Raw genomic sequence first — 19,460 nt, forward strand, 5'->3', positions numbered from 1 at the left:
TCAGAGAGGAAGAGGAAGGGCTATAGGCATAGGAAGGGAAGCACAGACTAAGCAAAGGGATGGGAAATCCTGGGGCATGGATGGAGAAGAGTAAGTAGGATTATCTGGACAGAGCCTAGTGTTACCAGGAGGGTCTTCCTCTCTCTCCACCCCTCACAATCATTTCCCCAGCCTCATCCCTCTGGAGCCAACCCACTCTAGCTTTCCATCTCTTGCTACTTACACCTCCCTATCTGTTCCCCCAGGGAACCCTCAGTCAGAACAGAGGGATTTATGAGCCGCAACTCTCCCTTCCTGAGATCAATGGCCTAAGATCAATAGCTATAATGCAGAAAATTAATCCATATTCATTAGAATTGAATTGAGCAAATGATATTATTAATATAAAAATTCCTTTGGAAATCTATGGAAAAGAATTAAAGGGAAAATTGTTCTAACGTCACTACTGTCTGCCAAGCCACAGATTTAAGAAATTCAGGCAAGGAGAACTGTTTATTTTCAAAGAAAGCTTTAAAAGTTCTTCAGGGGTATAGCTACATTTACCATTCAGATGCAGCAGGTGTGGAGATGGAAGAGATGCTTTCCTCCCTGTGGATTTGGAGGTCTAGGAAGTAGAACTGACTAACCCACTTACGGGTCACCTCCAGTCCCAGAATCCTAGGACTGCCATGCTTCTCCCTAACATCACGAGGAGTCACAGATGTGTTTGAGGGATATCAACTGCAATCACTAACTCAGAAAACAGCCTTGATTCCTGAAGACCATTCTCTCTCCTGAACCCCAGATCCCAAACCATCATGCACTCACAAAACAAGAAAAGATATCACAGGAACCATTGTTAGAAAAAACTCAAAGGGGCTGGGTGCAGTGGCTCACTCCTGCAATCCCAGCATTTTGAGAGGCCGAGACAGGTGGATCACTTGAGGTCAGGAATTCTAGACCAGCCTGGCCAACGTGGTGAAATCTCATCTCCACTAAAAATACAAAAAGTTAGCTGGGCTTGGTGGTGTGTGCCTGTAATCCCAGCTACTCGGGAGGCTGAGGCTGGAGAGTCACTTGAGCCTGGGAGGTGGAGGTTGCAGTGAGTCGAGATCCCATCACTGCACTCCAGCCTGGGCAACAGAGCAAGACTCTGTCTCAAAAAAAGAAAAGAAAAAACTCAAAGAGAAGGCACAAGTGTGGCCAGGTGAAAGTTCATGGGAATGCAAGCAGAGGGCCTGATTCCAATTTTTACTTCTTCTGTTACTAGCTGTGGGAAACTGATATAATTCCTCTGAGGCTTGTTTTCTTTATCTGTAAATAAAGACAAAAATATAGTAATTCCTACCTTAACAGGGTTATTATGAAACTTAATTAACAGAAGGCACTATGAAAGTGATTTGCAAACTGCAAAATGCTGTTCAACATCATTATATTGCCCTAAAATCTCAAAAATGTTATTCTGAAGGAGGTATATTATTAATGGGATCTATTGGTGGGTTCTATGAGGTCCATAAATGCCCTGAAGCTATATGCCAAATTGTACATATATGTGTGTGTGTGTGTGTGTGTGTGTGCATGCACTTTGAAGTAGAAGAGGGCCAATAGATTTTAACATATTCTCTAGGAGGTTTGGGACCTACTAGAGATTGAGAATTGAGAACCCCTGACATAAAGATACTGAGTGGCAACTCTCCATCCATGTGCAGATTGAACCAGAGTCTTTCATTTATTAAAGCAACAGGCTTTATTTCAGCAGGAGTCACTGCAAGATGAAGCATCAGAGTCATTGAGGAAAGCTATAAAATCGGTTAGACAGGAATGGTCTGGGTGCCGATTTGCCCTAAAGCACGTGGAATGGTCTCAATGGCTTCTTGGCCACTCCTTCAACCCGACACCCAGGGCCTCCATGCAGCCCAACTCCAGGGAGCCCTGTTCAGCCCTATGTGATTAGAGCCTTTTGGAGCCCAGCTGGAGGGCTTGCTCTCCTCATATTACATGTGGTGCTCCCTAGAGATGGGCGATTCTCAATCCTCACAGCTAAAGGAGTCAGAGATTCTCTGAGAGCCTCTTGCTTTCTCTAAAACTCTGGTTGCTTCCTTCTTCTGGGCATGAGAGGAGATTTCTGCCCAGAGGGTGAGGGGAGGGTGCATCCAGATTGCTTTTTACTTTATATTTTACTTTATATTAGCTCATATTTGTAATCCGCACTCAGGTACAGGGTGGTACTATACTCTTTTCTTCTAACTGAGGCCTGCCTGGCATCTCCCTGGGGTCTCTGGAATCCTCCAAGGGGAAAAAAGCTGATCAGCAACCCAGCTCAGTAAAGTGATGATTGGCCAATTGTTGAGTTTTTCTGTTTTTATTACTCACATCACTTTATTCCCCACTGATACCACATGCAAATTCTATCCAATTGGAAGGCCCCTATCCAAGGCCTTTTCCAGTGCCTATAAGCTGAGGGCTGCTATCATCTGAATGTCCCCTGAAATTTATGTGTTGAAACTTACTCACCAATGTGACAGTATCAAGAGATGGGGCCTGTAGGAGGCAATTAAGTCATGAGGGCAGAGCACTCATTGATGGTATGACAGCCCTTACTTATAAAAGGGCTGGAGGGAGTGGCTTCACCCCTTTTCCATCCCTTTAGCCATGTGAGGACACAGTGTTTGTCCCTCCGGAGGATGCAGCCATAAGCCAACATCTTAGAAGCACAGAGATGGGGCCCTCACTAGACACCGAACCTACCAGTGCTTTGATCTTGAATTTTCCAGCCTCTGGAACTGTGAGAAATAAATTTCTATTATGTATAAATTACCCAGTCACTGGTATTTCGCTACAGTAGCGCCAACAAACTAAGACAGGGGCTTAGAGGATGGCCCCATACTGGAAGGAAATGAGGAGGTCCTCTTGTCCTTGGCCCTGTGAATCTCATTTATCTCTTGCCCTGAAAGACTCCCAGGATGGGCATTTCACAAACTCCCCTCATCAAGAGACCAAGAGCCTCCTCCCAGGGTCTAACCCAAATTCCATTAATAGTGCTGTGTAAAGCAGAGCAAATGACTCCTCTCTGGGCTCAGTCCCTTGTAGCCCGGACTTTCAGCCATTCTCAGGGCCCCATTAACTACACTGAGTCTGTTTTCTTTCTCTGGAATGTATGTATCTTTTCCTGGGAAACTGCCAAGCACTTGGGGGAGACAGTATGGGCAGAAATGACCACAAAGCTAGAGGGAATGCTTAAGAAGTCCAACAACCATTCAACACAGACTTATTGAGCATCTGTCATGTTCCAGGAACTACGCAAAGCACGTGGGAGAGATGGGCTCTGGCTCGGAGAGCCCCTCCAGCAACCCAGCTTCTGAGGGCATATTAGCCGCTCTATGAAGCAGTTCCACAAACTTCTCCTACCTTTGTAGAATTTATTCCAGTCTGTCTAATGGGTAACATGGCAATTTGTGTAAAGAACATAACCCCTACTGGACTGCAAATGCCCTAAGGGTGAGGAGGATCCACACAGGTGTTCTGTACCTGTTTGTTGAATTAATCAAAAGCAGAATTCATCCTCTGTTATTATCTCTGGAGGTAGTGGGGAGCAAAATTAAATAGGAAAAGAGCAGCAAACATGCACAAAGCTCCTGAAGCTTTCTCCTCAGTTAAACACACACACATGCATGCATGCATATGTACATGTGTATGTGAGTGCATGCGCGTGCACACACACACACACACATTTAAAAGGGACTCTCGGCTCCCTGCTGCTTGCTTGAAAATGCAAGCTTCAAGAGACAATTAAATATTGATATCTTTACATCTCAGTATTTTCTTTTCAAATCCAAACAGCCCCAACAGGGGCCATTCCTGGTACTTATTTAACTCCTTAAAAATATCAGCAAGGGGTTTTATCTTTTTAAAATTAAGTCGTTAAGTGCAGAGAAGATGCAACAGGCTATGGGGTGGGAAGAGGCTAATCCCCCTGAAACAAGCCTGTGGGGAGTCCCAATTCACTCTCATAGATTCCACCTGGGAGAGCTTGCTCTAAGGGGTTTGGCCAGCTCTGCTGGATCCTGGATTCCAGGCCCAGCCCCCCAGGCCACACCCCCTCCATGGTCTGAAAAGGACAAAGGGATGCTCTCTTGGCAGCTTTCCCCAACAGGCACTTGTGTGCCCTGCAATCAGAGGCTTGGCAGAGTTATGTAAATTGCCTGTGCATAATGATGTCCTTGCTGAATAGATTAACTCAGCAGGGGGTACCGGACAAAGGCAAGCAGGTGCTGGCTGCTGGGCCCTCAACTCTCTGCCCCAGCACCAAGCGTGGTGGCAGTGCTTCTGGATCACATGTGCTAATGGCCTTCTCATCACACTCTACTCTCTTCCCCACCTACCATACCTACCACACACCTCTATCCCAAACACACTCTTGCCTCTTCTCCCACAATCAGTCCCAACAGCCTACCCTCTAGGATCTCCAAGGTCAGGGCTGGAAGGGAAAGTGATGAAACTCTGTCCCAGGAGTTGTTTCATGGAAGGGAGTTTTCAAATGGCTGAATCTTAGCCCCTTGAGTCATTGGCAAACATGTCCTATATATGTCTGTGTCTCATTCTCCATCGTGTGGGCAGGACCCATGTTCTCATATTCTCCACAGGACCCAATCAAGGACCTTCAACACAGTAAGTGCTCACCAAATTCTTTTAGGATAGAATTGAATTCCAAAATTATAGAGCAAGAAAGCATCTCTGAAGTTATGCAAGCAGCCAACAGGCATATTCTGACTGTGACGTATGTGCCATACACTGTGTGAACACTGACACAGGGATGCTAGCCTAGCTCCTATGAGTTTCTGGAAACTATAGGCAAATTGTATCTTTACGTGCTTGTTCAAAGGGAGAGGGTCCATGGCTTTCACCAGCTCCTTCACGGGGCCGTGGCCTCTCCCTAAAAAAGGAATGAACAACTGCTGGTCCAATAGGAAGAACAGATGTGAAAACCAACAACCACAACAATGTGCTATGCTCTGGGACAGAGATCAGCACAAGATGCTTAAGGACATAAAGGAGGGCCCAATCTGAGAGGATAGAGCCCTGAAATCAGGATTGCTCCTTTCTAAGGTAGATATTACCAGTCCCATATCACTATTAAGGAAAATGAGGCTCAGAGAGGTTAGGCTACTTGCCCAAGGTCACACACATCAGTAGAGCCAAAATCAAAATCTAAGTCTCTCTGATTCCAAGCTTAGTGCTGTTCTGCATTTGGCATTTGAGAGCCTGGCCTTGAGACCCCTCATGTTCTCTTAGGCATGGGACCCCTGCAATGGCTGTCTGAATTCTGAACAGCCATGGAATGGGATTGGCAGATAGGCCTCTCTGTCCACGGTGTGCACATCTTTGCATGCTTCAGCGAACTTTGTGGAGTCTATTTACCACATCTAAGACCAATTTCCTTCCCTTCAGTTGCTTTGAAGATAATTGAAGGTACTTGCATTGTCTGCCTGGGAATGTAAAAAGCCAGCTAATGCTGCAATCGATGCTTCCTGCTTAATGCTGTGCCTCTGCCCAAGCCCTCCCTGAGCAGCAGCTAACACAGCCTTCAGTGATGGCTTCGGCAGATCTTCCTGGCCGACTACTTTGTTAATCAGAAAGGGGCTGGGGGCTGTGGGGGCCCTCAGGATAATGGCAGGCAGATTGAGTTGTTAAGCCCAAATGAAATATTTAGTAGCACCATTTGCAGGATTCGGCTGGTGGGAGCAGTACTCTTAGCACTGCTTGGGGATGGGAATGGGGGAAGGGTGCCCGCTTTGAGCTCCCCAGGCAAGGGGCACTGATTAGTCTGTTTCAGTCTGCAGTGATGGCGGGAGAGGCAGCACCAGCCTGAGCTGAGGAAATGCCGCAGAGAGGAGGGAGGCGGGGACTGGCCAGGACATGACCTCCTAATTGGCACCTTTCCCAGGGCAGGCTGGGACTGTCTCAGGAAGGCAAGATGCCAGGCTCTGCAAAACCACATCTGCAGTCCCTTAGAGGGCATAAAACAGGGATACCCACAACTGTGGAAAGAGCTCCTGTTGTCTTCATCATCCCCACCTCTTCTAGGCTCTTATGCTCTGTGTTGGAGCTCAGCTTAACATGTAAGTATAACAAGGACATGTAGAGTTGGCTGAAGCATGGGATTGTGAGAGAAGGGAATGGAAAAGATGGTATTCTCTGTTCCTCCTCCCAATCTACTCTGGAAACATAGCATCCCAGCCCTGTGTGCTTTATATCATACCACCACACCACACTGGCTTCCTCACTTGTAAAATAATGGAATCCTGGCATTAGATGGGACTCTGTAGATCACATCTTTGCTCAACATTTATTGAGCTCCTGCCAGGCATGGTAGCTGATGCCCATAATCCCAGCACTTTGGAAAACTGAGACAGGAAGATCACTTGAGCTCGTGAGTTCAAGGCTGCAGTAAGCTATGATCATGCCACTGCACTCCAGCCTGGGTGACAAAGAAAGACTCTGTCTCTTAAAAAGAAAAAGAAAAGAAAGTATTTATTGAGCTCCTAACCTACTACGATCAAGTACATACTAGGTCATCTAGTCCATCCCACATTCGATATTCTAATCTCCTCTATTTAAGGCTCAGAAAAGTTAGGTTACTTGCCCAAGGAAGAGCCAAAATCAAACTCTAAGTCTCTCTGATTCAAAGCTTAGTGGTGTTTTGCCCTGCACTTGGCATTTGAGAGCCTGTCCTTAAGACCCTTCATGTTCTCTCAGGGATGGGACCCTTACAATTGCTGTCTGAATTCTGAATAGCCATAGAGCTATTGGCCAATTGGCTTCACCCCAGGTAGCCAATCTTTGAGCACCTTATGAATAAGAAATGCATTATTTCACATTGATCCTCACTCTAACCCATCTTCGTTAAAAATACTTCCTTTTGATCAAGACAAAATTTGTTTCCTTTCAGTTTCTATTTATACCCTTGGCCCTTGTTCCCCTGTACCCTTCCTCCATTATTACCAAAGTCGCAGTAGAGTCCTTCTGATATCTGAAAACAGCTTCCAGGTTCCTTCCAACCCAGTGGCAAGACCAAAATATAATTACTAATCTGAGGAACAAGGTGGACTGCAGCAATGCCAAGCCTCTTGGATGTCAAGCAACTTAATCTTTTCCTAATGCTGCTCCCTCATGTTTTTTTTTTTTTTTTTTTTAATTCTTTTTCTCCTTAATCTCCAGGTCTAACACAAAGTCACAAACTCCTTCATAAAAGCAGGTTACAAGATTCATTTCTTGTCTGTGATAGACTGGCTTGTATCAGACAGATTCTCATGCATATATATAGATATAGATATAGATAGATAGATATATAGATATTTGTGATGAATCTCGCCCTGTCACCTGGCTGGAGTGCAGTGGTGATCTTGGCTCACTGCAGCCTCCATCTCCTGGGTTCAATCAATTCTCCTGCCTCAGCCTCCCAAGTGGCTGAGACTATAGGCATGTGGCCACCACGTCTGGCTAATTTTTGTATTTTTAATAGAGATGGGGCTTCACCATTTTGGCCAGGATGGTCTCAATCTCCTGACCTCGTGATCCACCTGCCTTGGTCTCCCAAAGTGCTGGGATTACAGGCATGAGCCACCATGCCTGGCCAGGAAAAAAAAAGAAAAAGTTTTTACAATTATTGAAGATCTACCAAAGCAGCCAGGACATATGAGCCAAAATTCCAAAAAGTAGAGAAATGAATTGAGAAGCACCCTCCGTTCATGATTGCTCTTCCCTTGGTGTATTCACTGAATCATATATAGCAGCTCAGACTGAAAAGATAAGCATTAGACAGGAGCTAAGATACTGTAAGGCCAAGCAGAGTTTTAGAAAGTCTCATGTGGCTGAGGAGACAAACAGAAGTTCAAAGCTACTAAGGCATCAAGGACATGAGGAGATGAGATCCTGGAGAGAAGAGGTCAAATAAGTGAACCCAATATTCAATGCCAATTTCTCTCAAGCCATTTGTGATCTGTAATCAGCAACTGAGTGGCTGAGAAACCTAACCAAAAAGTGCCTACGAGGCTAGAAAATTTAAAAAGAGCATTTTAGCACTCTTACAGTGCTAGGGAGACTTGAAGACCACCAAGGAGGAGACCTGGTAGACATTTTAGGCTTTAATCTGGGACACATGAAGTACTAAAGCCAAAGAATAAAAGCAAGTGGGAATTTATGAACCTTCACAGAGAATTGAACCGAGCTTTAGATACGGGTGACCTGCCCCCACCCTAATTGACTAAGTAAATCTTAACTGGAAAAAGATAACATCATCCAGAGACTACAATTTTTCATAACAATGTGTGACATTTAATAAGAACTAACTAGACATTCTAGGACATAAAATGAAATAACTAAGAACCAAAATAAAAAACAGATTATAGAAACAGATTCACAGCTGAACCAAATATTGGTGTTTTCAGACACAGATTTTAAAATAACTGTGATAAATATCTATAAGGAAATAGATCAAAAATGGGAAGTTTCAGCCAAAAAACCACCCTGAGATCTATAAAAAGAACCAAATTACAATTCCAAAACTAAAAATATATAACTAAAATAGTAAGTTGTATTTAACAAGAGATTAAACACCACTGAAAGAAGGAAGAGGTTGGAATGATAGATTAGAAGACAATACCCAGATTATAACAAGAGAGAATATTTTTAAAAGATGGAAATATAGAAAAGAGTGTAAGAAACATATGGGACGATTAAAAGATCTAATAGATTTGTAATTGGAGTCCCAGAGGAAAAGGAGAGAAAAAAAATGTGGCATAAACAATATTTGAAAATTACTGGCTGAGAATTTTCTAAGACTGATGAATGACATCAAGCTACAGATTTTCAGACAGCTCTAAGCAGGATAAATGTATACTCAAGCATACCATACCCAAACTGCCAAATATCCAAAACCAAGAGAAACACTTAAGGCAGCCAGAGAAAAACCTACATTATTTTCAAATTAGTAACAATAATACATAGATAGCTTATCAGTAGAAATGATAAAAGTGATCAAAGTAATAATTGTCCATTTATTACCATTTATCAAAGATGCATGTGTAATCTCAGGAATAACCACTAAAAGGATAGCAAAAAACTATATAACTAACACAATAATGGAAATAAGAAAACAAGGCTAGGCATGGTGGCTCACACCAGTAATCCCAGTGCTTTGGCAGGCCAAGGTGAGTGAATTACTTGAGCTCAGGAGTTCGAGACCAGCCTGAATAACATGGCAAAACCCCCTCTCTACAAAAAATACAAAAATTAGCCAGATGTGGTGGCACACGCTCGTGGTGCCAGCTACTCATGAGGCTGAAGTGGGAGGAGTGAAGAGTGAGTACCACTGCACTCCAGCCTGGGCAACAAAGCGAGACTCTGGAAAAAAAAAAAAAAGGAAGGGAGCAAGGAAGGAAGGGAGGGAGGGAGAGGGGAGGGAGGGAGGGAGGGAGGGAGGAAGAGAGAGAGAGGGAGAGAGAGAGAGGGAAGGAGAGAGGGAGGGAGGAAGAGAGAGACGGGGAGAGAGAGAGGGAGGGAGGGAGAGAAGGAAAGAAAAAGAAAGAAAGAAGAAAACATACTTGATTAACTCAAACTGGGCATGGTGATGGGCACCTGTAATCCCAGCTACTTGGAAGGCTGAGGCAGGAAAATCACTTGAACCCTGGAGGCAGAGGTTGCAGTGAGTTGAGATCATGCCACTGCACTCCAGCCTGGGCAATAGAGTGAGACTCTATCTCAAAAAAAAAAAAAAATACTGAATTAACTCAAAAGAAGAAAAGAAAGGAGGACAAAAGGAGCATCTGGAAGATACAAATAGAAAACATGTAGTGCACTTAAGCCCCAAAATATTAGTAATTACCTAAAAGGATAAAATACTAAATCTTTCTATTGAAAACAAAAATTGTAAAACTATTGATAAGATCTTAATGTCTACATATATTTATATTATCCTGAAGACAAACATAAAGTGTCTGAATTGGAGAAGACTATTATTACTCACAGCAATAACTACATCAGTTTCCCATGCCCAATTCTCCCACTGAGAGGTGGGGCAATGAGACCCAGATGATTAGGCCTGTGCATGCAAGGTGAGGAGTGGGGTGGTGGGGCGGCAGTATGGTTTCTGGTTTGTGGCTTTACAGGAGATAAGTCTCAAAATTGTAAGTATGGATATTTACATAGAAACAGATACAGCTGCCTTCCCTGTCCTCTTCTAAGACAGGGAGAGGAACCTTGCTTTTCTAATGCAAACAAATTTTCTCAGGGAAGAGAAAGGAAAAAGTCTCTACTCTGAAGTGCAAGTATTTGGCTCTGGGTAAGATAAGTTTACTTATCCTTTGAATAAGAGCAGATGGCTCCCTTACAAAGGAAAACAGTGGCTCCAGGTCTATCATCCTTAGAATGTGAGGAGCAAATGTGTCTGGGGAAAAGAGAAATGCTCCATTGTTATAGCATGCCAATTTTCTTTGTTCCAAAAGCTCTAACCATGCAGGAACATGGAAATATTCGTATTGCTTTTCAATAACTATGATGAAAATAAACAACTACAGGCTGCTTACAAGTGATGTACCTTAAATATAAGACCACAAAAAGGATGAAAGGAGAAGAATGGAAAAAAATATGCTATGCAAACACTAACCAAAAAAAGATAGTATGGTTATACTATCTTTAGATAGAGTAGACTTTGAGGCAAGAAGAGTTGACAGAGAAAATTGAGGAGTGGAAAAATACTGAATATCAGAGGTCAGAAAAGTCAGGAAACTCCCCTTAATGCTAAAACAACAAGGTTATCTGGAAAGTCCCTAGCAGGGCAAGCGGCCCTTTGTGGTTTGGTCAAAGGGCGGGAACCAACGAACAACTGACTAATGTTTAACTTTAAATGTCAGCCAATTGTAAACCTACAACTGTAAAAATCCCCAGTGACTCTGTAACTTGATGTAACTCGTTTGTGTCTGACTATAAAAGACGGCTGAACACCGAGCTCGGGGTCTCTCCCTAGGATCTGATACCTAGCTGGAGGGAACCGAGTTCGAACTCGAAATAAAGCGATCCCTGCTGCTTGGCTTTGTCTCTGGACTCTGGTGGTTGCTTTTGGGTCATCGCGGGTCTGGGCATTACAAAATGAAATATGTTTTACAATAACAAAAAAATAAAAACCTGTATTATACATTTTATAATAAGAAAAGGATCAATCTACTGGGAAGATATAAAAATTTTATCTGTATATCCACCTCATAACATGGCCTCAAAATGTAAAATGCAAAATTTGGAGCAAGGAAAAGTAATTTCATATATTTTTCCCAGTAACTGGTAGAATAAGCACATAAAAATAACACAAAGGATATAGAAGATTTGAAAAATATACTTAATAAACCTAAACTAATTAAAATATATAAAAATACTATACCTCACACCCACTTGGAGCCAAGGTAGAGTAACCAGTACCAGATATACCCTCCTACCGAAAATAACTAAGAATTTTAAGAAAATTTTACTTTCTTGTTTATGAAACAATATTTCTTAAAACTTTGGACATTAAACAACAAAGAACAGTGATTTCTGAGAGATGGGAAATAAAGGAGGTAAGTGAACTCTACAGCTGCCCTTGGCTCATTGCCTAAAGAGAGTTTCCAGGCTGTGGTGCAAGGAGGGGAACCCAGGTAGAGTCCAGTGATCTCTGAATTGAGGGTACAGATCCAAGAGTCAGAGGAGACCAGGGCAGTTAGGGTTCACTCGTACCACAGTTCACTAATTCTCTCTTTTTATTTTTTTAGTCTTATTCTATTTCTGTATTTCATTTACCTGTGTATCCACCTCATAACATGGCCTCAAAATGTAAAATGCAAAATTTGCAGCAAGGAAAAATAAATAATTTCATAGCAATAGTAGAAACTATTGCTACATCTTCAGGTTTCCTAATATTTTCTTGTACAATGTCTAAGCTATCATAATTTTATTCAGTGTATTTTTTATCTCAAACATTGCCGTTTTCATCTCTAGAAGATCAAATTGAATCTATTGTTATCTTTTATGCCTCCACTTTACATAGCATAATATTTCTTTTAGCTTTTTGAACATATGGAATGTAGTTATAACAAGTGTTATTATACCCTTTTGTACTAATTCTACCATCTGGATCAATTTTCATTGATTTTTCTCCCCATTATGGGTATAATTTTACTGCTACTTTACACAGTTGGTTTTTTATGGGATGCCAAGCATTATAAATTTTATCCCGTTAGATGCTGGATATTTTTGTATTCCTATAAGTATTCCTTAGATTTTTTTCTGAGATGCAATTAAAATATTTGAAAACAGGTTGACCTTTTTGAAGCTTGCTTTTCAGCTTTGTTAGATAAGATTAGAGCGTCATTTATTCTAGGGTGAATGTTCTCCACTACCAAGGCAAAACACTTCTGGATTCTGTCCCTGATGCTCTGTGAATTATGGTTTCCACTTGGTATAGTGGGAATAGGCACCACATCAGTCAAGTATGAGAGCCATAGATGGTCCTATCTAATCTTTTCAGGTATTTCTTTCCCTGGCCTCAGGTAGTTTCCTCAAATGCATGCTCTTAGTAGTATCCAGATGAATAGTTAAAGAAGATTTTTGAAGTTCTTTCTATCTTTCATGTGACTCCCTCCTCTCCTTCAGTTAGACTGTAGTAAGTTAGAAATGTATACCATAAATTCTTAAGAAAACATTAAAGTGACAAAACAAAGAGTTATAACAAATAAGTCAATGAAAGTAATAAAATGAAATAATAAAAATACAAATAATAGCAGACATCTTAGGTAAATCTAATACAATAATATATAAAAAGGATAATACATCATGACTGGGAACTTGAGGTTGGTTTAATATTCAAAAATTACTATAATTCACCATGCTAACAGACAAAAAAAAAAAAAAAAAACCAATACAATCCTCTCAATAGATACAGAAAAAGCATTTGACAAAATTTAATGATCATTTCTTATTTTAAAAGCTCTCAGAAAACTGGGAATCAAAGAGAACTTCCTCACCCTGATAAAGTCCATCTGTAATAACCTGCACCCAATATCACACTTGAAGCAAAAGTCAAGTACAAATGGCTTTACCAGTGGATTCTACCATGCATTGAAGAAACAAATAATGCCAATCCTATACAAACATAGATGCAAAAATTCGAAACAAATTATTAGCAAATTGAATCCAGCAATTTATAAAAAGAACGATACATTACAATTAACTTGGGCTTATTCTAAGAAAGCAAAGTTTGTTTACTACTTGGAAATTGATCAGTGTAATTGACTGTAATTCACCAATTAGAATGATGAAGAAAAAATTACATAATTATCTCAATAGATATAGGAAAGTCATTTGATAAAATTCAATACCTGTTCTTGTTTAAAATTAGAAAGGAATAAAAACTTAGCAAATTAATGACAGAAGGAAACTTCCTTAACTTCAGAAAGGACAACTACAAAAAAATTGCAGCAAATACCATTCTTAATGATAAATATTGAAAGACTTACCCTTGATATCAGGAGTGATGCAATGATGTTCGTTTTCACCTTATTCAACATTATATTGCAGGTGTTATATAGTGCAGGGCAAGAGGCAGAGGAGGATAAAATAATTGAAAATAAATAAATAGGATAATCTTGTGGTTCATAAGCATGAGGATTGCCTTTTCACACTAGTATGAGATGAACCTTGTTATGATATTGGCACATTCCCATCTGATGTGAGAAAGAAAAATAAAGAAAATAAATAAATAAATAAAGCTGTCACTTTGTGTATTTGAAAACTGAAAATAATGTACAAATAAACTGATACAGTTAAATTAATTTAACCAAGTCAAATAAGGTTACAGTTCAATATGCAAAAATTAATTGTATTTCTATACACAACAAACGTTTTTTAAAAAAAATTATAAAATATCCTTTTCTGTAGCATCAAAACATAAGTACCCTAAAATAAATACAACAAAATATGTGCAAAACCTGAAGACAAAAAACCAACATGCCTGATTAAGATAAATTAAAGAAGACCAAAATTGGTGGGGTAAGACAACATAGTTATAGATTGAAAAAATCAATATCATAAATGCGTTAATTCTCCCCAGACTGATATAAAATTCATTGCCATTACAATCAAAATTTTCAACTTTTAAAAAAATTTTGTAGACACTGACAAACTGAATCCAAAATTTGTGTAAAAGTACAAAGTATTAAAATAGCTAGGAGAATCTTGAGAAAGAGTAGCAAATTTGCAGGTCTTAAACTATGAGATATTAAGATAGATTATAAAGCTCCTGTAATTAAGATGCTTGTGGAAAGGGCACAAAGTTAGCCAATGCACAACAGAACACAAGAGAGAACCCTAAAACAGACTAATGTGTGCTGTCATTTGCCTTATCACAAAGGTAAGACGACAGAACAATGGGAAATAGTCTTTTAAAGAAATGAAGCTTAATCAACTGCATATTCATACGGAAAAAAAAAAAAATTTGATCCCTACCTCACACCATACACAGAACCAATGTTGGATGTGTTGTAAACAAAAAAGTGAAAAGTAAAACAATAAAGCTTTCAGAACATGGGAGAACATGTTAATGGCTTCCGAGTAGGCAAATATTTCTTAAACAGGGCACAAAACACATTAATCACGAAGAAAAATATTGGTAGTGGCTGTTATCAAAATTTTAAACTTCTGTTTATCAAATGATACCTTAAGGGTGAAAAAGAAGGCTGGGTGCAGTGGCTCATGCCTGTAATCTCAGCACTTTGGGAAGCCAAGGCGGGCAGATCACGAGGTCAGGAGATCGAGACCATCCTGGCTAACATGGTGAAACCCCATCTCTACTAAAAATACAAAAAATTAGCCAGGCGTGGTGGTGGGCATCTGTAGTCCCAGCTACTCGGGATGCTAAGGCAGAAGAATGGCGTGAACCCAGGAGGCAGAGCTTGCAGTGAGCTGAGATTGCGCCACTGCACTCCAGCCTGGGCAAAAGTGCGAGACTCTGTCTCAAAAAAAGAGTGAAAAAGCAGTTCACATAGTCGGAGAAGGTATTCACACTATATATTGTGAATAAACTCATGTCCAACATATATAAAGGAATTCTATAATCAGTAGGAAGAAGTACACATATCTCATATTTTCCAACAGAAAAATGTGAAAAATATGAATAGGTACTGCGCAAAGGATGATATGCGTGTATGCAAAAAACCTATGAAAAGACATTCAATTTCATTAGTCATTAGGGAAATGTAAATTAAGAAACCACAATGAATTATTACTATACACTCACCAGAATAAAAAAATTTAAAACACTGATAATAACCAAGTATTGGCAAAGATGTGGAGCAAATGAAACTTTTATAGATTGCTGGTATAAGCATAAGTTGGTAAAACCACAAGTTTGCTCCTGAGTATATATCTTAGGAAATGTCATGTAGAAAATATATGTGGAAATGCATGCATATGTGTACCAAATAGCATTCCTAATAGCAACACACTGGGTCAGGGCAGGAGGAGTCCATCAATGGTAGAATGCATAAACAAAGTGTGATATACTCACACAGTGGAGTAGTACACAACAAAAATAAATAAATAAATGAATTAGTGCTACTACATACAATAGCACAGATTTACCTTATAAATATAAAATGGAACAAAAGAAGTCACACAGAGAAAAGCACACACTGCATGATTCTATTTGTATAAAATTCAAAAGTAGGCAAAACTAATCTGTAGCAATGGGAGTCAGAATAGTGGCTATGTTTAATGGGGTTAATGGCTATGAGAGGAATGACAGGAGTTTGGGGCTACAGGTAATAATGTTTCCTGATCTGGATGATAGTTGTTTAAATGACAGTAAAAATTTGTGGACTTGTACACTTGTAATTTGTGCACTTCTTTGTATGCATTTTATACTTTAATTTTGTAAACACTTGCCAAAATAATAAAAAAGGTTATAAACATCAACCATAGCATGATTCTATATATGTAAGTTTGTATAAATAATATGTACTATGCATAATATATAAAACTATATCTAACAAAATGCTAACAGTAATTATACCTGGGTGTTGGTTTATGAGTCATTTTCACTTCTTCTTTGTACCTTTTTGTATTGTCTGAATACTTTCTTTTTTTTTTTTTTTTTTTTTTTTTTTTTTTTTTTTGAGACGGAGTCTCGTTCTATCGCCCAGGCTGGAGTGCAGTGGCTGGATCTCAGCTCACTGCAAGCTCCGCCTCCGGGGTTTACGCCATTCTCCTGCCTCAGCCTCCCGAGTAGCTGGGACTACAGGCGCCTGCCACCCTGCCCGGCTAGTTTTTTGTATTTTTTAGTAGAGACGGGGTTTCACGGTGTTATACAGGATGGTCTCGATCTCCTGACCTCGTGATCCACCCGTCTCGGCCTCCCAAAGTGCTGGGATTACAGGCTTGAGCCACCGCGCCCAGCCTACTTTCAATGAAAATGTATTGCTTTCATAAAAGCTAAAATAAAGTTCACATTTTCAGATGGTTAAATGGTATTGTGGTTATGTTTAAAGAGTAAGAGTTCTTATCTCCAAGAAACACATAATTGAAGCATTTACAGATGAAATAATATAATGTCTAGCAGCGGGTAGGGAGAAGCAGGAAACATAGATTTTTTTTTTTAATGGCCATATGTTGGTAATTGCTGAGACTGAGTGACAGTCCATGGGGATTCATTATACTTTTTCCTCTACCTATGTGTGTTTGAATAATAAAGACTTGAAAAACAAATAGTCTTTCATAAACATGGAACTTATGCATGGCAGACATTACCCATAGCCAAAGCTATGCATAATCTGTATACAGCCAGACAGAAGATGGATTATTAGAGAACATTTTCTCAATAACTGGGTGGAGGGCAGCTGGATTCCACCAAAAAATGTCATGAAGACTATGTTCATGCCTTGTTAAGGTCCTCTGGGATCCAAGCCTTGTTCAAGAGTCCAGCCTCATAGAACAACTGCCCCAAAGAGAGGAAACTACTCATGGGACCATAGCCTCTCACCAACCTAGAAAGGATCTAAGCCCCCATGGAAAGTGCAGTCACACAGAAGATGGACCACCAATACCTGAGCCTTCTCTAGGGCTTTTCTAAAAGAAGACAAAGGGCAACTTATTTCACAGAGAATCAGAACCTACCTTAGAAGTTTCTTGCCTTCTTTTTTTTTTTTTTTGAGACAGAGTTTCACTCTTGCTGCCCAGGCTGGAGTGCAATGGCACGATCTCGGCTCACTGCAACCTCTGCCTCCTGGGTTCAAGCGATCCTCCTGCCTCAGCCTCCTGAGTAGCTGGGATTACAGGTGTCCGCCATCATGCCCAGCTAATTTTTGTATTTTTAGTAGAGACGGAGTTTCACCATGTTGTCCAGGCTGGTCTTGAACTCCTGACATCATGTGATCCACCCGCCTCAGCCTCCCAAAGTGCTGGGATTACAGGCGTGAGCCACCGCGCCCGGCCCGTTTCTTGCCTTCTTAACTCTGGGAGTAAGGTATCAGGACAGGAATTGTTGAGGAGATGGGGAGAAGAGAGTCTTATTGCCTTAGATGAAAAGGCTGCTGTGAGTTCTGGCCAGACTAGAGGCCCTTGGGTGCTGTCTACAGTGGCCCTGAGATCCTCGCTCAGATTTTCTGATTTGCTCTGGTCCTAACTTTGGTCTACTCTTTGGTCACCTAAGCCTGATCCAACCTTGATCTGAGTACAACCACACCTCAAATCGTCTTTTTGACCAACCTTGCGTTGACATTCTCAGATGCTATAGTCTTTTCTATAACCTCTTTTGGCTAATGGATAAAAGTACCACTAGCTGAGTTTGCAACAAATTTCAAGCACAGGTCAAAGACCTTAATTCCTTTTGGAAAGGGATGTTAAGTAGGAGGAGTCAGTAAGGCAGCTGACAAACCTTCTAACTAGGGAAAAGCCTGCTATGCTTCACAAAAACAAGAATTAAGCTGCTGCCTAAAATTTATGTTTCACTTTGGCTTTTAATCTGGGAACAACCTGGATATGAGGATTGATCAAGGACAGCAAACTAAGGCATTCTCTAGAACAACACTGTCCAATTGAAATATAATGCCAACTACAAATGTGAACTACATACATAATTTTACACTTTCTCATAAGCAATTTTATTTATTTATTTATTTTTATTTATTTTTTTTTTTGAGACAGAGTCTCGCTCTGTTGCCCAGGCTGGAGTGCAATGGAGCGACCTCAGCTCACTGAAACTTCCGCCTCCCAGGTTCAAGTGACTCTCCCACCTCAGCCTCCCAAGTAGCTGGGGTTGCAGGCACCAGCCATCATGCCCGACTAATTTTTGTATTTTTGTGGAGATGGGGTTTCACCACGTTGCCCAGGTTGGTCTTGAACTCCTGACCTCAGGTGATCGGCCCACCTCGGCCTCCTAAAGTGCTGGGATCACAGGCGGGAAACACCACATCCAGCCTCATAAGCAATTTTAAAAGTAAAAAGAAGCAGGTGAAACTAATACAGTAGTATGTTCTTTAGTCTAACATATCCAAAATATTATTATTGCAATATGTAATAAGCATTAAAAAGTTAATGGAATATTTTACATCTCTTTTGTACTATATCTTTGAAACCCAGTGTATATTTTATACTTGGGGTACATTTCAATTCAGAATAGCCATATTTCAATAACCCAATAGCACATGTGGCTAGTAACCATCTTCTTGGACAAGGACAGCACTAGAAGCCAAGGAGGGAACTATCCTGTTCTGACTACCAAAGACTATTATAGCTGAGGAACTGGACATTCCATCATAAACTGTCCTAACGTCCTCCACGTGCCAGCCATGCACAAGCCCTGGAGAAATCACTGGTGAGCTTGTTCTATTCAAGTCCTGAGATAAGATTGGATCTACATGAAGGAATAACTGACAATAGTTATGGAATGGGTAAAAATGTTATCAGGCTGTTCCCAGAATCTATTTTATTCATGTTGAATGATGATACTTGGCTATTTCAATAAAGTTGAATAATTTATATATTTAAAGTATAATTGACATGTAAAGGTGTGCTAGTATCTCTTAAAAGTCATTGGAAACCTGGTGGTTCCAACCACATAACCCTCTCTCAGTGAGCAGCAAAGTACTCAAAGGAAAATATAATCACGCTTCCACATGCAAAACTTGTGGAGGTAATCCCAGAAAATGAAAAGAGCTCAATGAAATACCAAAAAGAAAAATCTGGGAAAAAATACAACATGATGCAATTAATTGCAGTTTCAGAGTAAGGGGCAATGGGCAGGATGACGTGATGAAGCAGTGTGGGCTTTGGAGCAATACTGTTTGACCTTGAGATGTCTCAAGTCTCTATTCTCTTGCCTATAAAATAGAATAATGGTGTCTGCTTCTCAGCGGCTATAAGGATTAAATGAGATAAAACACAGTGCATAGCAAGTGCCTCAC

The 19,460-nt window shown here is 40.5% G+C and overlaps 1 long non-coding RNA gene and 1 pseudogene across 1 annotated transcript in view; one reads left to right on the plus strand and one right to left on the minus strand.

The window, feature by feature from the left end:
- LOC117080756 overlaps positions 1–19,460 on the minus strand; it is a 114,498-nt gene that overhangs the window by 79,080 nt on the left and 15,958 nt on the right. Inside the window, exon 3 of the long non-coding RNA XR_004435946.1 lies at positions 13,521–13,727. This is a non-coding gene — a long non-coding RNA (uncharacterized LOC117080756). The remainder of the gene's footprint in view (positions 1–13,520; positions 13,728–19,460) is intronic.
- Positions 13,644–13,733, plus strand: LOC117081907 (annotated as a pseudogene).

Source organism: Trachypithecus francoisi, unplaced genomic scaffold, assembly GCF_009764315.1.
Source record: "Trachypithecus francoisi isolate TF-2019V2 unplaced genomic scaffold, Tfra_2.0 Lachesis_group8, whole genome shotgun sequence".
Classification (NCBI taxonomy): Eukaryota; Metazoa; Chordata; class Mammalia; order Primates; family Cercopithecidae; genus Trachypithecus; species Trachypithecus francoisi.